Below are 7,085 nucleotides of genomic sequence, written 5' to 3'. Positions count from 1 at the left end.
CACGGTCTCTCTCTCTCTCTGAAACCCTCCCACCACCGCTGACTCCCTCATTCCCTGTGACGCCCTCAAAATAATACATGAAACCCATCAATATAGACATGCATTAATATAAAAGAAACCAACCATTTCTATTCATCAGAGTAATTCTTACAACTGTATTACATGTTCACAATAAAAGAAAATGCCCTATGGGCTTACAGCTTTCCAAGTCAACACCTGGTTACACAAAAGAAAAGTACTAACTCTATACAAAATAAGCCCTAGGCTTGATATACATGTAATACAAACAAAATAAACAAAATCAAGAGTCTTCAACTCTCATCATCATCCAAGCTATGTCCTTGGAGGTGGCATACTACTTGTACCTGAAAATAATGTCCCATAAAGGGTGAGCCAACGCCCAGTAGAGATATGCTAAACACAGTATGACCAATAACTAAGACATTAGCAATTGATAAATGTTCAATTTCTATAAACCAATTCATAACCCATTTCCATTTCATGACCACTATGTTCATGTTTCATTTCAGTTTCCATTTCTTATCAATTTCACAATTTACATCAATGGCACAGAACCTAGCCAACCATTTATATGAGACAGTGACTCATATGAAACGTTTCCCATTTTACAATAGATAAACATACTAGTTGTATCAACATCTCAACAGATAAGCATACAAGCTGTATCCACATTTCAACAGATATGCATATTAGCTATATCAACACTTCCAAGATAAGCATATGAGCTGTATCAACACTTCCATAGATAAGCATATAAGCTATATCAACACGTTAACTGACAAGCATATGAGCTGTATTAGTGGAGTCCATCCCCTATCTCCTCCCAAACAACATTCGGCTTAGAGGTCCATCCCCTATCTTCCCCTAAACCGTGGAGTACATCCCCTATCTCCTCCCACACATACAACGTATATACATATAGGTCATATACACAATCAATCAATACGTAACGTTAATGTATTCTATCAACCGTCATACTTTATGACATATCCAACTGATTAGTTTTAGCTTGCCTAATCATCATGTATTGTCTACAACAATCAAAACTACCCTCCACCGGTAGCCCAAGCAATTATTTCTAAACAGATAATAAAAGCTCCAACAGATAAAATATCAATGTTTTCGAAAGTGAGCGATTAATAAATCCAACTCCACTATTCTACTATAAAATGAGCCAATTTCATTATTTTCAACTCAATTCCATATAACCACAATTTTCCCAAATTAATCATACCAATTAATTTATAGAACCAATTAGGGTTTTCTATCCCATTTCCCAATATTGACCCAATGGTCTATATATCAACAACCAACATCAATAACACCATTTTGAAACCCAAAATACATATTTAAGAATCAAAATGACAAAAAACCCCATTTATACTTTTTGAAACCCTAAGTCCCAAAATCAACCATTTAACAAAATGCCCAAAAATCTAAGTCAAAACCCATAGTAGTGAGTAGGAATCCCTACCTCAAATTCGGAGCCCAAGAGAAGAGAGGACGAAAATGAAGTTGCTCCAAATCACAAGTTTCTCGGATCAAAGTGTAGCCCTCGACGATCAACACAACTTTTACAAAGGCCAAAGGAGAGGGAAGCACTCTAACTAGATCAAACCCTATAGAGAAGGGAGTTTCTAGAGAGAGAAGCTCTCAAATGGCGGTTTGAAAAAGTAAGAGAGAGAGAGAGGAAGTGTAGAAATGATTCAAAAATGCCCAGTTGCCCTCTGTTATACGACATTCCCGCTCGAGCGGAAAACACAATGCTCGAACGTCAAGAACAAAAAAACTAGGTTCGCTCGAGCGCAAGAAGGCCCGCTTGAGCGCCAAGACACAAGAATAAAGTACATCCGCTCGAGCGCGAAAACCAGTCCGCTCGAGCGTAGATTTCCCCCTTCCAGAACTTACACCCAAAAAGTACCACCCGCTCGAGCGTAAAGAAACCCGCTCAAGCGTGAAAAACATGCTTGCAGAAGTTCTACAGAGCACCAAAATACTGGGAGTGTGCAATCTCTGCTCAAGCGCAAGAAGACCCGCTCGAACGGACCTCCTAAAAACTAGGCAACAAAGAATTAAAACCAAGGCCTAACCAACCTGTAACAACTCTGCCCAATACATCTTAAAACTCAATCAAGTGGAATTAAAGGATGACAACAAGGTATACAACCACCAACATCACAGAACCCAAGTCCGGAAAATAATAAATACAGAAAGGTAAAACCGGAATCGCTATACTCCCTCCCTCCGCTGTCTTCTTCCTCCTCTCATCACCGTCGACTTCTTCCCTCCGCCGCTGTCCTCTCCCTCATCTCATCACCGTCAATCTGCAACGATTATCATCGCCGACTCGAGATCTGCAACGATCTAAACTGAGATCTGAGCTTTGTTCAATGAGCTATGGATCTGGATCATGTAACGGAGGACAACGAAGCAACAACGAAAGAGAGCAACGGAGGAACAGCGACGAAGGAAAGTGTCAGAGGAGCATCGACCGAGTTAGGGTTTGGAGATGAGGAGAGCGAGAGAGATTATTTGGTTGCTGCTGTGTGTATGATATATATATATATATATACAGAATGTATTTTGGTCACCTACTCTTGTAACGACCCCAAAATCCGTATCTGAAAGTACTTTTATGTCCTCATGGGTTCACGTATTTTAATTTAATAATATCTGTTCGAATTGAGGAATTATCTGTTGAGTCACGGCTTTAAAATTTAATTTACCGACCATTATGGGTTCAAAAATCAAAATTGAGTGCTTGGTCATGTTAATGGGAGTTTTTAGAACTAACTGGGTAAAGTAATTGGAAATCCAATTTGTCTGATTCGTTAATGCACGTTTGGTTGGTTAACTTTATACTGCCAATTGAAGGCCTTAGAGGCTTTAGAAACCAGAACAGAGGACATATTTATGATCAGCGTAATTTTTAGAGTCACTTGGGAAAATTAATTGAAATTTGATTTCTGCGCGATTCGTAAGGCCACGTTTGGCTCTCCCTATTGTGTTAAGTCATGTGTGTGTGTGTATTTAGATATATAGATGTGTTTTGAGTGATTGGTCTCATCTTTTGGGAGCCAAAATATCTAAAAGAGAGAAGAGAACCATGAGAGAGAAAGAGAGAAGGGAGACCAAGATTCATGATGGAAAGCTCAACAACCATGGGGGTTGAAGATGATTGAAGGGAATTGAAGAAAGAGAAAGGACATCAACGATGGAGGCTTGAGGAAATAGAGGAGAATTAAGAGGAAGACAAAGATTGAACAAAGGTAAGATAATTTATCTTGAATCCTTGTGTTCTAGATATCAATTTCATGAAACCATGATGATATGGACAGATTTGAGATCATTGGAGTTAGGGTTCTATATATGTATTTGATTGAATTCAATTTAAGGAAGGAGACCTTGGGTTCTATGGTTTTGTTTATGATTGGAGCTCAATCTTATGAATACCATATGAAATGCACCTTAGAATTGTCCATCAAGGAAGAATTGGGTGAATTTTTGGGTTGTGGGTTGTGTCCTAAGAACCTTGAAGATCATGAAAGATTAAGCATGAATCTTGAACTTGGAGGCAAAGATTGGTTTGTTTGAAATGAGATTACACTTGGGTAATGTTAATTTATCATGTCATGGGGGCAACTTTACATGTTTTTAAGAGAAACCAAGTTTAAAAATGGAAAAAAGCCAAGTGCTGGGGCAAAAAGAGCCATTTTCGGACTCCAGGTTACCTAGAGCCGCACGTGCGGCGGGTCTTCCCGCACGTGCGGCGCCACAGTGCCAAAACCAAAATTGAATCTGCTAAAAAAGCACGTTCTCCCGCACGTGCGGGGAGACAGCTCTGTTCGCCCAACTTTGAACAAGCATATCTTTTGCATCCGGACTCCATTTTGAGTGATTCTTGAGCCTGAAATCAAGCCCCGGAAGTCTAGTTTCCAATGGTGGTGGTCTCACTCCCAAATTCTAAATACAGAAATAGTTATGCCCAAATTAGTGACGACTGTTCACTTTCTATTCACCGGTTTGTACCATTTCTTCGTCTGAACCATTTTCCTATCGATTTCTCCTATCTTCTGAGACATGGATTATGAATTATTAGAGGTTAACGAGTTTACTACCGATTTGACTAATTGGTTAAAGAGTAAAGTAATGAATCGGGTATGTTCTTATAATGCTATGTGCATTGTGTTTGTAGGTCAAGATGAGGACATCGTCCCACTGCTACCAGAATCTATCACTGTGAGTAATAGTACTACAAATGTGTATTATTTACCATTAATAATTGTTGTTATTAACATCCTACTCTCCGTGAGCTAATATGTTAACATGTATGTTGATTGGGAATTGATGTGAACATTGAAAGAGTTAGCACACATCGGTATGACTCTGAACCTACTCCGTATTTTGGGTTATGGCTAATGATCATTGGTAATGTTAAAGTTCTGCTAATTACGAGACAAGTATGTCGACTTACAAAGAACTATGAGGAAATCTAAGCGCATCATTATACCATACGTTTTGTCTGCTATTGATAATTAATGTTAGCATTCTGTTATCTACTGGCTAGTGGTATTGAAACATGATAAGCAAATGGGATGTGTATGCATTATGGAACTATGGTATCTATGTATCTCTGGAAGCATTCAATCTGTGAAATGTGTTCACCTTTTGCTACCAATTATCAGCAATGTTCTGTTAAACTTATATTATCTATGATAATTCATGTAAATAATGGGAAGAATGTGTGTATTTTCTGTATGATTCTGAAGTTAATCTGTTCTGATGTTTTCTGGTATAGAACAAAGTGTTGTACGAAACTAAGAGCTACCCCTTGGTGGGAGCCACCTCTAGAATCCGTGCGAGCCACCTCTTGAGTCCATACATATGTATTTCTGGGCTGATGGCCGTTCTGTTATTTCTGGGCCGATGGCCGTTCTGTACCTGTTAGGCCTATGGCCGTTCTGTATTATATATGGGCCCAAGGCCATTCTGTATTATATGAGAACCTGAGACCGTATTGAAATATAGTTATGGATAAGACCTGTTTATGGTTGGTATCTATCTATTTATTTTATCCAAGGTTTTGCTTATTCAATTAACCTTCTTAAGTTGCTATTATTCACTGAGTCTTGCTCATTCTGTTTTATGTATATTTCTCTGTAGGTAAGCCATTGGGGAATTGACTCTAGAGTTGTACTGAGCTTTGCTTGTCTGCCAAGTCACCTCGGGTATGTCTCCATGTGGAGGCTTTAATTTATTGTTGGGAGTCTTATAAATTAGTAAGTCTTATATACGTGTGTGTGAGATCTATGTCAAATCTGTGATTGTATATGTATATGCATATTTGGAAATGTATTTAAATGCTTAAATCCAATTAAACCATCACGTATGCACAAGCTCAACGGATGTTGACTTTTGTTGTTGTTGCTTCCGCCTAAGGCCCCATATATGTTTAAATATTATTTTAAAATTTTGTTTTGAGGCCTAAATACAGGCCGGTCATGGACCAAACTTTTAGGGGTGAGTTTGGGTCGTGACAACTCTCCTTTGATGAAGTATTTTTTTTATGTTATTTTAATTTTTTTTTGCAGATCTTTCTTTCAACCCTCTGGTCTTCAATCCATGACCACCTCTGTGTTTCAGATCTTCAATTTCATTTATATATATATATGTATCATCTCATTGATTTTTCAATATATATAAATTAGATTAACTTGTATGTATATAGGTATGTATATCATCTCATTGTTGTTGTTGATTGTTGATGTGGTTGTTATTGTTGATGTTGTTGTTGTTGAGGAAGAAAAAACAGAGAATCATTGCTAGATTATTATTGTTGTTCATCTCAGATCTAACACATATTCATTGTTGCTGCTGTTCTGTTTTTCTTTTTTTTTTCATTTTTTTTTTTTGGCCCGGGAAATTTTCGGGGTTGGGGAAAACCGATCCCCGTTAGGGGATGGGGGGCGGGGACGATGATAGGTCCCCCGTCGGGGATCGGGGCCGGGGACGTGGTAATTTTCACCATCGGGAATCGAGGACGGGAAGGGTGATCCCCGCCCCCGTCCCGCCCCGTTACCATTCCTATAGGTGTGGTGTCGTGTGGGAAACAACACCAACAAATATGTTTGGTTTTAATAATTTTTAAGAAATTAAGGGAATGTTTGGTTTGGCTTTGTAGACTGATTTTAGAAAAAAAAAAATTTTAAATTTGTTTGGTTTGTAATTTTTTCAAAATCACTTTTTCTTTTTTACCATCAATCAATCCCTTTTTCTTTCTCCTCTCTCATTCTCAATCATTTTTTCTCTCACACACATCTACTCAATTATAACAAAATATCAAATCATTCCAAACTCTAAACTTCCAAAACAACTTTCAAAATACACAGCCAAACAAACTAAAAAAAATTCTAAACTCCCTTCCCAAAACAATTTTTTAAAACTATTATCTCAAAACCAAACCAAACCAAACCAAACATACCCTAAATTTTTAATTTTTTTGTGAATATTTTATTTTTAATAAATATTTTTAAAATTTTAAATAATTTTTTATATTTTTTTAGATATATCTTATTTAGATGTATTTAAAAAATAAAATATTTGTAAAAAATTTTTAAAAAATCAATAAATATATAAAAATACGAAAAATATACTGAATTTTCATATTCTTTTTATTTATTTTTGAAATTTAGTGAATTTTTTTTAAAAAATTCATAAATATTATACTTTTAAAGTGTATTTATGTTAGGTATATTTAAAAATTAAAAAAATTACTTAAAATATTAAAAAAATTCAGTAAAAATAAAAATAGTTAAATTAGTTTGGAAAATTATATATTTGCCTTTCATTTGACATTGATTTTTTGAGTTAAATTAGTTAAAAAAATAAATTAAATTAAAAAATTAATGAGATAAAATATTACATTTAAATTATAATTATTTTATTTTTTTTTATAAAAATAAAAAAAATAATCTAATAAATATTTTATTAAAAAATAAAAAAATAATAAAAAACGAACTAAAAAAATTACATGTCAAACGACTACATATTCTAGTGAATGTCGC

The sequence above is a fragment of the Camellia sinensis genome, chromosome 1, assembly GCF_055761805.1.
Source record: "Camellia sinensis isolate YWXY chromosome 1, ASM5576180v1, whole genome shotgun sequence".
NCBI lineage: Eukaryota > Viridiplantae > Streptophyta > Magnoliopsida > Ericales > Theaceae > Camellia > Camellia sinensis.
This window is presented reverse-complemented; position numbering follows the sequence as displayed.